At 39.3% G+C, this 13,004-nt stretch overlaps 1 protein-coding gene across 3 annotated transcripts in view; it reads left to right on the forward strand.

The window, feature by feature from the left end:
• The first annotated feature begins 4,673 nt into the window (after window positions 1-4,673).
• The window catches only part of prkcq (protein kinase C, theta), a 37,368-nt gene continuing 29,037 nt past the window's right edge, over window positions 4,674-13,004 (forward strand). For 2 of the 3 annotated variants that reach the window (XM_085436152.1, XM_085436154.1), the window contains exon 1: window positions 4,674-4,734. The gene's annotated coding sequence lies outside the window, so the exon portion shown is untranslated. Of the gene's footprint in view, window positions 4,735-12,825; window positions 12,898-13,004 lie in introns of those variants that run through there. The other variant, XM_085436153.1, reaches the window with a different exon arrangement.

The following is a 13,004-nucleotide window of genomic DNA, read 5'->3' on the forward strand; positions in this document are numbered from 1 at the left end:
CTGTACCACGTACTCAAAAATGGCTCCTATGAAGCACTACTCCACTGATACAGTGGAGGACGGTTCAAGATAGGAAATTAAAAGGCAGTGGAGGCCATTAAGTGGCCCAAAGGAGGGGGGGGGGGGGTTGAAAGTGCAGTAGACAGCTGAACGTGATGGTACAGAGCAGTAGAAGCAGTAGAAGAAAGTGTAACACATTCAGGATGGTGGAGGACGTGTTGGGGTGTTTAGTCACATGGGTTCCGGATCCAAAAAAAAAAAAAGAAAAAAGAAGATTTAGCAGAACTGAAAATGAATAAATCCGTACGCCATGTAGTGCCTGTATTACCATTTTTATTCATTTTGTGAGTGCAAGGCTGTTTCTCATTTGCTATTCTCAGACTGGGTCATCTGAGGTTTAAATTTAGAGGCCTGCAGTGGTAAAAACTCTTCTGCCTCTTTAATCTCTTCTTAACACACAGGAGAGAAAATAAAAGACTGAAGAAAAAGAGCGTAGATGAAAGAAATGTCTTCCTTTTCTTTTCACAATCATTTCACAATCATTCTGATTCACCTTGCAACACCTCGAGCTGCACAAGGGCTAGAAACCGATGTAGCAAAAGGTAAGAAAAGGAGTGCTAGAGGTGCAGGAGATGCGACATGGAAAAGTGCAGGAAAAGCACAGCAGTTCAGTATGGATGATGCAAAAGAAAGCATGCATCTGTAGACAGAAGTAAAATATGGAAAATAAAGTAAAAGTTCATTAAGAAAATCATTGCTGAAGAAGGAAGAAAATGTCTTTAGAAGACAATGAAAGACAGTGGAAATGTTCCAAAACACACTACAATTTGATCAAGGACTGTAAAGCTCAGTGTGGATAAGGATGCACAATAAATATCTTCACGTGAAGACAAAAGTGGCCATCTGGGGGTTTGAGTGTGGCACCCTTTTTATCTGTAAGAGCTGTAATTACAACTGTTTCTTCTGAGTGCATGTGTAGGATTGTCTGAACAATTATTACAGTCACCAGAAAGGGAAAAAAAACACTTTAAGGTGCTAAACGCTCTGAAGTTACAGGAAGGAAGTGTGACCTCATCAACACAATTAGCACACACAAACACACACACACAATGACCAACTCTGCTCTGCTTTGAGATTAAACATGAAGACTTGAGCTTCAGCAAGCTTGATGGATGTGATTTGTGAAATAAATAATTAAATAAAAGGGGAGTGGGTCCGTGTTTTTGGCAGCCAGGTAGTGCTGCGGTGTTATCTGCACTTAGGCTGTGTAATCTGATCAGTGATTGGCTGTGGAGGCTCTTCGTGACTCTGAATGGGATGGAATGAATTGATAGATGGGGGGATATATAGAAGGATGGTCAAATACTGAGAAAACTATAAGTGGACTTGAATCAGTCTCATGTGTATGATCACAAACATGTGATGAACCACCTATAAACATAAGAGTAACATGCTTTACCTTCAGTTTTATACATATTGGCATCTAACATGAAACTAATATGGTTTCTTTTTTTCACTAGTGAGTGATCATTTGTGCTTTCTCTAACGACATCCAAAATTTCCATGTATTTGCCTACAGACAGCCAAGGTCATTGCATGAACATTGGCACCTCCTGGTGGAGAAATTACAAATCGTGACGTTTTTATATTGCTGCAGAAATCTTCTTGTTTAAATGTAATGTCATCCATAGGTTGGTTTTAGACTTTAATAAAGCAATTTGCCTGTTTTTATTTTCACTGTACATCATTATAGAAAACAGAAACAGGACCTTTGTCTCATTTTGAGTTTTTATTTGGCAAAAAAAAAAAAAAAAAAGAGAAAAACAGAAATCTGACATATTATTTTTTTAAATTTCTGTAGATTTCATGAGCCCTGTGATGTGGTGAAAATCTGATGTGATAATTTATTGGCTTGGATTTGATGTCCTTTTCTGTGTTCCTCCTTTACATTAATACATATTTTATTATATTTATTATTATTATTTTTAATAAGAAAGCACATCAACATAACCTTAACCTAATATAATGTACCCTTAACTTAATTAATCTAATTTGGGTGACATTATATTTGGGAGAAGTTTTGTTTTTGTTTTTGTTTCTTTGGTTTGTTTGGTTTTTTTGGGGGGGGGGGGGGGGGGGGGTTGTTAAATAAATGTGATGGCGTTGTGTTTGGTCGACTGTATGCATGAAACAAACTGCATTTCATATTTTAAGACTCATGATCCAAGTCAAACACGTTTTGCGTTTCATCGCATGCTGAATATGTCTGACAAAAAAACATTGATGTTTTTGCTTTCTAAAGTATTACATCCACGTTTCAGATTTGAGTTGTCACAGTGTTATGCCGTGCTAAAGTAAAATTAAAAAAAATGTTTTAATAAAAATTGCATTCTTCATGTTTTTAAGAGGCTCTAAAACAGACATACAAACAATCATTCACACTCACGCTTAACAAGTTAAGCTACTGTAACATGCATGTCTTTGAACTGTGGGAAGAGCAGGTTTTCTGGGAATCCATCCTACCTGACAAACTATCCTACCCTTTGTGAACATTAGCTAGAAAAATACTTTGACAGGTAAAATTAAGGGCCAAACAATCCTACCTTTGTGAATGTAAGCATAATTTAACGGGTAAAATGAAGTGGCAAACCATCCTGGCTTTAAGAATATAAGCTACAAGCATACTCTGATGGGCAACGCTAAGTGGAAAACCGTCATACCTACTTTAATTTGTGCTGGAATTACTCTGTGACAGCAGAAATATGCAGAAACTACCTACAGTAGGACGTTTTGCCAAAGTAGGATGGTTTGTCAGAACACCGGAGCACCCAGAGAGGACCCACACAGGGAGAATATGAAGCCTGTCCAGGATGTAGCCTGCCCCTCACCCAACATCAGCTGCATTAGGGTCACCACATGGCCCTGAAATGGTAAGAGGGAGGGAGTGGAGGAGGGAGGAAGGATGGATGTCCTCCAGTTTCCATAAGTCACGCACACACAGCAAAATCTCCAGTGTTAAATTAACACTGGAGAGTGTCTATATGGGTCCACACCTCTGAGTGTTAAATACAACACTGTTGAGTGTTAAATTAACACTTTTGACAGTGTTATATGTTTAAAAGTAACCTAGTCAGTTTTAAAGATTAACAATGACTAACACTGAGCAGTGCTGATTTTCTAACACTGGAAAATAACTCAAAATGTTAGAAATAGTGTTAGTGTTAATTTAACACTGGAGATTTTGCTGTGCACACACACACACACACACACACACACACACACACACACACACACACACACATATGACTTGCACCACTAATGTAAAGTAATATTGTTGAGTACTGATGATCAGTGTTTGCATCCTAAATATAATGACACAATCAGACAGCAACTGCACATAGAAATACTTTTAAGTACATTAAAAAATTGCAATCAGAAGTGTTGTGTGTTAAAGTACTGATCTAGTTTCACTCACTGGTCCTTTCTGACCCAGTGGTCTTGGGCACTTTAGTAATGAGCCCGGTCACCAGATTTTAAATTTAGTCTTCTTGAAAGTCTCAAATGGTATCATTTCCTTTTACTGAATCACTCAATGCAGAAATGAACCATGGTGGCATGGTGGAAATTATGAAGACATAAAATTCACGCTACTTAAACTCCAAATATATCCCTTTTTCTGACTTAATTACTACATTTCCTATAAATAAAGAAGCTTTTACGCTTGTAAGAACTCAAAAGTCTGAGGTTTGCTTTAATATATGTTTACCGTTACCACAATTTAAAGTGAGAAATGGTGAAAACAGACATGAAAAAATGACTACAGCACAACTTAAAAAATAAATACACTTGAATTTGTTTTCCAGTCATTGATACATTTCACAGAATAAATCTATTTGTCTTTTTCCTGTTTATCCACCAGGTAGCACCAGGTAACCACGTGATCTGGGTATTAATACTACTAACAACAGCATTTCTGTTTTTGTAGGATGTTCGCTCCTTTATCAACTCACCGAGCAGCCCAGCTTTACTCATAAAGGTTTCACAGTATATTAGGCAGTCAGCTGTACAAACCCACAACATATGAGCTACATGTGTATTAGAGTAGTCTCTCTGTTGACTTACAGGGAAAGCAGGCGAATAGCCCTGATATTTGGGTTTGATATTAAATATGCTAATTTGAGTGCTGCCTCGGAAACATTAGAAATAAAACTTTGCCATCAAAAATCTCTGAATGTGGCCTTGAAGTCAGGTTGTTTTTCTTTATGTAGTTTCACCAATAAGTTTCACTTCGTACTGCGCGCTGGGGTAGTTGCATTCACCGTCTGCTCGGAAATGTAACTTCTGCAAATAAATATTTCTAAGCGAATTGGAAAATCAGCTGAGACTAAAACTAGTGAAGGACAGAGTTGTGCTTAGATAGGTATTTGTTATGATGCATTTCATTTAATTGGTTATAGTATTTTAATTTTGACCACCTCTTTAAAACTATTTATTTATTAGTTCAAATGGGCAGTAAAACAGAAAAACTGAAACGTCATCTGTGCTGTTGTATCAAATTTGATTGATCACTTCAGACCGCTTTCATGAAGTGTGAATATTCTTACAGTCCGTGAACGCCACGTGATATCACGCTTAAAAGCGCCCACTGTGCTCCCTCCGGTCTACAAACGCTCGGATGGAGAGCAGCTTCAGCTGCAAGCTCTAAACTTCAGCGGGCATTGCTGTGTCTCTAAGGTCAGTACACTTTCCTTTGGTTTCCAGCCCGAGGTTTCTGAACTTTAGTCAATAACTAGAGAAAAGCATTTCTCCCTACTTTTTAGGTTTTAAGCGGCTGCTTTGCAATTTGCGAAACGCGTGTTTGCCATTAGGTGGTGATGTCATTTTTAGAAACACAGAACGGGTGAAAATAATCTACATTTATTCACTGACACGAAAACATCTGTATTTAGAGTATTATAAAGTTGTGTAAGTGTGTGTGTGTGTGGGGGGGGGGGGGGGGGGGGTGAGTCACACTTAACACCTTTAGTAACTATACGTTTGTATGAACACAAATACACTAAAAATACACAAAAAAATACTAAACTAAAAATACTTACATGTAGGCATTTACTTGTGGATTAACTACTGTATTATTATTATTATTATTATTATTATTATTATTATTATTATTATTACTACTGTGTAAACAGGAAGCTGGTCTGGGGTTACCTACTTCTGCATTTAGGTAGTTTGGGCCATAATACTGTACAACAATATAAGGCATAATTTATTTATAGGTATCTTTCAAGACATAAAACTAACAAAATCATTCTATAAATAACAAACTCACAAGTAAAGGTGATAAAGTAAAGGTAAATACACTCACAGCATTTTACTGTCTGGAGCTGATTGAGTGCGAATTCATTTGAGCCAATTTACACAGTAAATCATAAGAACCTGATCAATACTGCTGGATTTTAGGGTCTGAAACTGAGAAGCTGGGGGAAAAATTTTATACTTATTCAGCTGCCCATTTTTTAATAGAAATATTCATGCAGTCTGATAGAGTTACATTGAAATTAAACAATTATGGTGTTATAGTTTAGTTTTGTCAGCGCTGAGTTCACAGTGCCACAATTTTTTCCATGATATTATGCAGAAAGTTCCCAGAGTTCCTCCTGCACCACTATGTCTGTAATAGGCTGGTATTGGTCTGTAATGTGGGCCAGCACTGTGCAATATTGTGTCTGCATGCTAGCTGGTTTAGCCTCTAATGAAGGCATTAGTGTAGGTTGACCTTTAAAGGTTTTGAACTGTAGTCCCAGTGTCAAACTAAGCAGCTGACGTTAGCTGCTGAGGGTCAACTCTTTGTGTGTGCCTTTAAATGAGTGACCGCTTCAGGGATGCTTTGAGTGTCGAAGCAGCAGCTACTGTATGGTGAAAGGCCTTTGCCACACACGGACACCTGTCAGTAACAACAAAGCTCTCCAGCCTCCTCTTTTAGCTGCTTCAGAAAGCAAACACACGCTGTGCTTTGATGTTGCTGGGTACAGAGGGTCAGGTGGGAGGCTCGTTAGACTTTGTCCCCTCTCATGAAAGCTTTCCGAAAGGTCTCCAGCACCAGATCACTCGCACTTGACCTTCTTTGTACCTCCATGAGTGGGTTTGAGGATGGGCAGGGGCTAAGGGGGGGGGGGGGGTGGCATTTGAGCAACAACGGGTGGTGGCACCTCAGATGCCAGCACACATTGCAGTGTGCGCTATGAGAAAACACAATAAAGTCAAGTCTATTTATTCTGTATTTTGGTTGTTTGGAAGTAGATAAACATAAGCTGCACGAGTGCATCACAGAGATCTGACGGCTTCTGTTCGAAGACAAACACAAAAGTGTGTTTGTGTTCTTATATGTGAGGGAAAATAGTTCTAAGCAGTAATCGAAGGGATTGGGGCAGCTTATTTCAACAATGACCCCTGTGTTAGTCCTGTTTAAATCCACTTAGGTTTAGCCATAACGTGAGTGTTTCATGAGCATCACACCACAGAGGTGTAGGAAACACAAACATCTTCAAGCTTGAAGCCTTGAGGTTGTTAAAATCAGCCTTTTTCTGACTGACCGACAGCATCAGTTCGTTCCAACTCTTTCAATGCTGCCACTTTTTCCTGCAATTTTCTTCTCAAAAGGAAATACATTCGATGATTTCTGCATCATTGTCCATAAATTTCACAGCACTGGAGTTCAAGGTTTGCTCTTCTGGTTTGAAGAATGGGTTTAAGTTTGTAATGAGCTCCCCGGCTGCTTGTTATCGCTCGTCATGCAGATCAGTGTGCTTTAAAAAGAAAAACTACAGGTGGGGGTTCCTTCACTCTTCTTTTATCAGTAAAACAACAACAACTGGCTCGCTGCACCTGCAGTTGCAGAAACAGATAGATTACTGGGTGATTCCGTTGCAGAATTACATTTCCTATTAACATGCTTCTTTTCAGTCTAATACGACCCTGAATTTGCATTTTCAGTACAGCACTGCCTGGAAGATTTTGCTGGTAGGTGACTGACTCATATCACCAGGCCAGTAATTGGAAATGTGGCATATGTAAATTTAATCCGATCAAGTCAACTTGGCTCTCATTTCAAATCTGAAGTAACACCTCACAAATAACTTTCACAGCTATCAAAACCAGCAAGAGATAAAGTTAAGAAGTACAAAACTTAGCAAAAACCTTATTTACGGTAGGTGTTATTAAAAGCAGGCTTTAGCTTTTAACAAAAATAATACATTTTGTTGATGAATTACAGTTATTTTTATACTTAGTCCCCTATTTTTATGTGTAAAAGAAAAATCTGATTTAAAAGCAGCCTGTGTGGACTTTCATCGGTTCTATAAATTAAGCAAGTAAAATATGACCTGTATTTACACCATAACATGGGGTCAATGGAGCCGGTAATGCAAGTGAAACAGGCTGCAAAAGCAAAACCATCCCTACTTCCACCATCAGAGGTGGAGCTTCAACTTTACAAGTAGAAAAAAATTTTTTTGATAAAATTAAAAATACATTTTATTGGGATTTTTTTTTAAATATTTTGTGCTTGGCAACACAAATAAAGACTAGAAGACCACAGAGACAGCAAGGGTGGATGATCTCAGGATCGTTTCCACAGGGAAGAAAACAAGAGCCGACCACTACTCTGGAATAAGCCCGATCTTTATCCGAACGGCATTCTTATTTAGCTGGAAGCAACACTTTATGATCTGAAACGATATCCTCTGGAAAGCACAGCGGAAAGAGCGTGATGGCATGAACACGCATACCTTCCAAAGGCATTGGTCACAAGTGTTATTGATGATGACAGGAGACAGGAGCAGCCTGCTGAATTAGTGTCGAACCAACCCAGGAGCTTTTCTGCAGTGTCCACTCACACGGGCCTGGAGACTGCTCAGTGACCCCCTGACAATCACCTGGTCGCTGGGTAAAAATGCCTTTGCCATTGTGGTTGCTGGTGAAATTGGTCACAAAGAGTGCGCTGCACCAAAAACATTCTTGTAATTGCACCGAGGTTTTTGGTACAGCTGTGTAAACTTCACGAAAACCGATTTCAGCTAGCCAGTTTGCTGGCAGCCTGCAGCAGCCACTCAGAAAATAACCTGTGGTTGGCAGGGAGTCACTGACAACTCTCTAGACCTACTCGACTGTGGATTTAACAGTCAATTTCAAATTGACTGCCATCACCTCGCCAACTGGTCGGGTAATAGCCATGTTTACCTAGCAACCAGTGGTTGCCAACCGGTTTCTAGACCTGTGTGATTCAGGCCAATATCAGTCATTTGTTCTCAACCCAGCTGGGCTGCATTTCACTGAAGACAAGGCTAAAGGCCAGTAACCGCGTTTCACAGTTGTATTTATACCCGCCGTTACACGCAGGAAGCCGCCCCAGTATTGTCCTCAACGATAGATGTCGCCACTCAGACAATATCCCCAATCAGCGCTGATGTAGGAGGAGAAGAAGTGAAAACCGGAAGCCAAGACTTTGAGTTTGTTTTTTGGACAAACTCTAAAGTTTGCAAACTGTTCCAACACCTCCCTCTGTATACCTGTATGTCTCTGAGCTTCTGTACTGGGACATAATTAAAATGACAGTAAAAACCATCATGAGCGTACACTCACATCTTCAATCCAGCTGCGGTGGCCTTGGTTACGAGAATCGAGAGGTGCACGACCAACGCCACAAAGACCGTGTCCTTCAACAGATGATGTCACGCCAAAATTGGCACGCAAAACCCACGAAAGGGAGAGCATAATTGGGCCATTAGACAGGAAGACCCAGAAAGCACCACAAAGGAGGAAACTCGTTCTGTGGTGATAGACTAAAGGCCACCATTCCCTGCAGAGTGTTATTGGCAAATATAAAAAATTGCGATTTTATTTATTTTTAATCTGTTCACTTACATTTAAGCACCTGGAAATAAGTGACCTTGTATACGAATGGCTGTAATTTCTCAAAAGTTAAGGGAGTGCTTTTGTTGTATGACAGCTGCTTTCTAAATGATGCATTGCCATGACACCACCATACAGTATCAGCTCATTACAACAAAGGCTTTTCATTTGTACAGTTCTGAGACAACATCATAAAACCTTTGGAACTGGAACTGGAATATTATCCGATGTTCATTGAAGTTACAGTTATATACAAACTCAATCTGACCACCCCAATAGTAAAAAAAAACAAAACAGTTTTGACCTTCTTTGTACCTCCATGAGTGGTAGTGATAAACCCATCCAGCAATCTTTCACAGTCGTGCCTGGAAAAACCAAGTGAACCTCTGCTGCTAATTACCTTGACAAAAACAACAGTGGGAGTAAAAAGTGGAGGTTATACAGGTGCCCCTCCCTGTAATTTACTGACTGTCTGCACTTTAAAGGAGTTCGAACCAGTCCTCAGTCACAACAACTTTCACTGGACCTCAGAAGAGAAGGATCACAAAGACAAGAGTAGCACCACAACACCTGGAGACATTTCTGTGGCTAGATAACATCCTATAGTTTTAAAAGACCACCTGGATATTTCACAACACTTCTAGGACACTTTTCTGTGGACAGAAAATCCCTGGAGGAAAAAAACTGAAAGTAAAAGGGACTCTGCAGGCACATAACATAACCTCAGCTCAACTGTGAAGCAAGGCGGAGGGAGCAACATGGTTTCAGCTGCTTTCCTACCTCAGGGCCTGGATGGGTTTCAATCATTAGGAGAGCAATGAATTTAAAAAAAATGTCGTTGGCAGGAGAGGTTTAGTGTTGCTGAACTAAACCAGTCACATAAAAGGGAGTGGTCCAGAAATGTGTCATCATTGTTGCCTAAGCCTCATAATCAGCTACAGGAAACGTCTGATTAAAGGTGTTTCTGGTAAAAAAAAAGGTTCTAGACATTACTAAATTCAGACGTTCACGTACTTTTTCCAGCTAAAGTTATTACATTATGTTCACATATTATTCAGTTATTATGTGTTTGTGTGTTTGACTGTTACTGCAACACCAATAACGATCAGTACTCAGACCACATTTTATTTTATGTGGTCTAATAGAAAACTTCTCGCAACTGTAGGTTTAATGCAGATGTTCCAAGATCAGTGTACAGCTTGCTTTGATGCAGTCAGGTTAAAGCTTTACATTTCACATTTATATGATAATCTACATATAGTTTCTAACCTAAATCTTCCAAACCCATCGCAAAGAAAACTTTCAGCTTCGCGTCGCTTTCTCTATCCTCCTCCCGCCTTTTTGAAAAATTTAGAGCAGCAGGGTTTTGGGTCTGATTTTGTTTTTCAATCTCAAATTTGCTACAGCCCCACCTGTCAGGCTTCAAAAACAAAAAATTAAACCGCTCAGAAACAGGAAGTGTGGTTGCACTGATGTAACAGAGCACCGGAAGTGTAACTCCTCCTGCTTGAACGCAGCCTTTTACAACAGGTTCAACCTACACGAAAAACTGCGAGGGAGGGCTGCTGCTCTGCATATTTCAAAAGTTTGAATCTGTGATGTTAGTCTTGTGTGGGAGTGTGTGAACGTAAGTGCTGGCATGCACTTGTGATACTAACATCAGGGCCAAGGATATACAGACGAAGCGCCGAATGTTACTGTGTGTATAGGGACGTAACTACTTATCAAAACATGCTACATTAAAGTAAAAAGTGAAGTCTAACCTTCACATCTTTCAGGCTTATTCAAATTGAGAGTCTATAAAGTTTTCATAAACGTATTAAAAACACAAGTATAACTGTGTCCTAGTTTCACATGCTTAGCATTATCAGTATTATAGTTCTCAGTATGTAAGAGTTCGGGAAAAAATGGCAACTTCAAGTAAAATGAAGATTATTCTCAAAAAGGATGAAAGAAATCGAAATTTATGTAGTAACAGCTCAAAAAAGTAAGTGGTTAGATCATTTCTACCCAATGGTCTATGATTCAGAAACTGCTGTATGTGTGATAGAGAAAGCTGTCAGGGATTAACATGTGGAATAACTGCTGGGTTTCTTCACCCTGTGTGATACCACGCTGACTAGTTCAGTGGTTTAAATGGAAATTTAATGGTATTGGTAATGGAATCTATACAGCCACTCAAACTAACGTAATGTGAACAAACCAAGCAAGTTCAAAGAGGCCACAACATTTCCGAGAGTAAAGTTATACCTGGTTTACTAAAAGTGTGCAGTATTTTAGTACCTGGTAAATCAGTTTTGTTTTTTGTTGTTGTTTTGTTTTTTTTAAGAAATGGCTCATGAAATACTGTAATTGTGGCTTCTGAGCTGCCAAATAGTTTGACATTTTGTGCATAACAAATTTATATTTTTGTTTCCCTCCATGATGATAAGCCTAATGTTTATTCTCCTTTTAGTTCGAACTGTCTGGGGAATATATATCTTTAGCTTCAGCATTATACTTTTATAATGCACAGACTTTGGGGGTGTAGATTTTCCCAGAAACTGGCTGCTTTTTTAATATTTTGCAATGGGAGTATTTTTACAAAAATGCACAATGGGGGGCACTGACGGAGGGGGCTTCACACTGGGAGTACCTGGAGTTTGGAAGAGTGTATTTGCGACAACAGCCACTTACTCAAAAGGCAAGTTAACATGGCTTGGATTAGCATGTGGTATGAGCCAAGGTAGCTGCATGCCATTAAACTGTGTTCGCATAGAGTAGCATTGTATCAAACATACCTCAAACATGCACTATTAAAAAGCTTTCATTCTTTTGTGTTGACTTTCACGTCTATTTTATTTATAGCCTAGCACTAGAGACGTGAAGGATGCCCACCTTGGTTTAAAACTAAAACTGCATTCATTACAGCTATCCGCTGACACTGGGGGAGGGGCGGGTCAAACACAGCAACCAAACAGAGAAAGCCCTCACGCTTTCAGCTGGTTTTATGTACAGTTTTTGAATCCTCCACCTGATGATGCCGGTCAGGTGTTAAGTTTGTAGTCCAGTGTGGTATTTAAGGACTGTGCTGAAAGCGATCAGCAGATGTGACCAAAGTACAAAACATTGGACAAAAGTTGCCTCTTAAAACAATGCGATAAGCTGAAAGATGCAAAAATGCCTTACTGTCGAGCTGAATGATAATTATATGATACACGGTTGATTAGAAATCAAACATTTTTTTGATTTGTTGAGTTAAAAGGACCCAACAGGAATGGATGTGCCATCTCTTCCATGTTGTCATTACTGTCCTACATCATACATAGCAGGAATTTATTCTGATCTTCAGTGACCGGACCTGTGAAACTGCATGATAAACCTGTTAAATTACAGAAAAAGTTATGACTGTTCACAGACTGTTATAAAATACAATGTTTTTGTTATTTTAATGCTGGTATTTAATTTTTTATGTCTCAGTTAACTTTTCAGGTGAAGTATGAAAATGTCAATTAAAAGTTCAAAATTTATACTGGTTCACATTTCTAAATCTGTCCAATGTCATCACCGGGCTGATTTTGGCCCACCGGGCTAAGCTTCCGTTAGCTAGTTCGATTTGTTCAACTCAAATTCTAATTCTGCATGAAACACCTCGTGCTTTACTTTGGGAGCTAAAAAGTTAAAAAATTCTCTTTGTTAAGATGTTGAACTACGCTGACGCAGTGTACACAAGTTCACATGACGCTACTTAAGCACAGTAAGCTTTACAGTAAAGAATGATGATGAATATTGCAGACTCAGGCGCATGCTGTCATATATTCCACATCTGCGTTTAGTATTTCAGCTCTATTAATAGTCCCTGTCTTCTCTCCACCACTGGGACTGATATTGACACACAAACACACACACACAAACACACACACAGAGCTCTTCAGCAGGCCTCAAATGTCACATCGGCCTTGACCGAGTCGAAGACACTGCAGCGGTCGCAGAGGAAGTGATTTATAGGTGTGTTACTGTGATTATTAGCATGGCTGATCGCACAAAGCAAAGAGATTATTTGTTTACAAGCCCTAAAGTTATGAGAGGTTGGGGTTTTTTTAGGTGCAGTTAGG

The sequence above is a fragment of the Copadichromis virginalis genome, linkage group LG17, assembly GCF_057382275.1.
Source record: "Copadichromis virginalis isolate Kocher_CV1m ecotype Utaka linkage group LG17, C_Virginalis_male_GT1.1, whole genome shotgun sequence".
Classification (NCBI taxonomy): Eukaryota; Metazoa; Chordata; class Actinopteri; order Cichliformes; family Cichlidae; genus Copadichromis; species Copadichromis virginalis.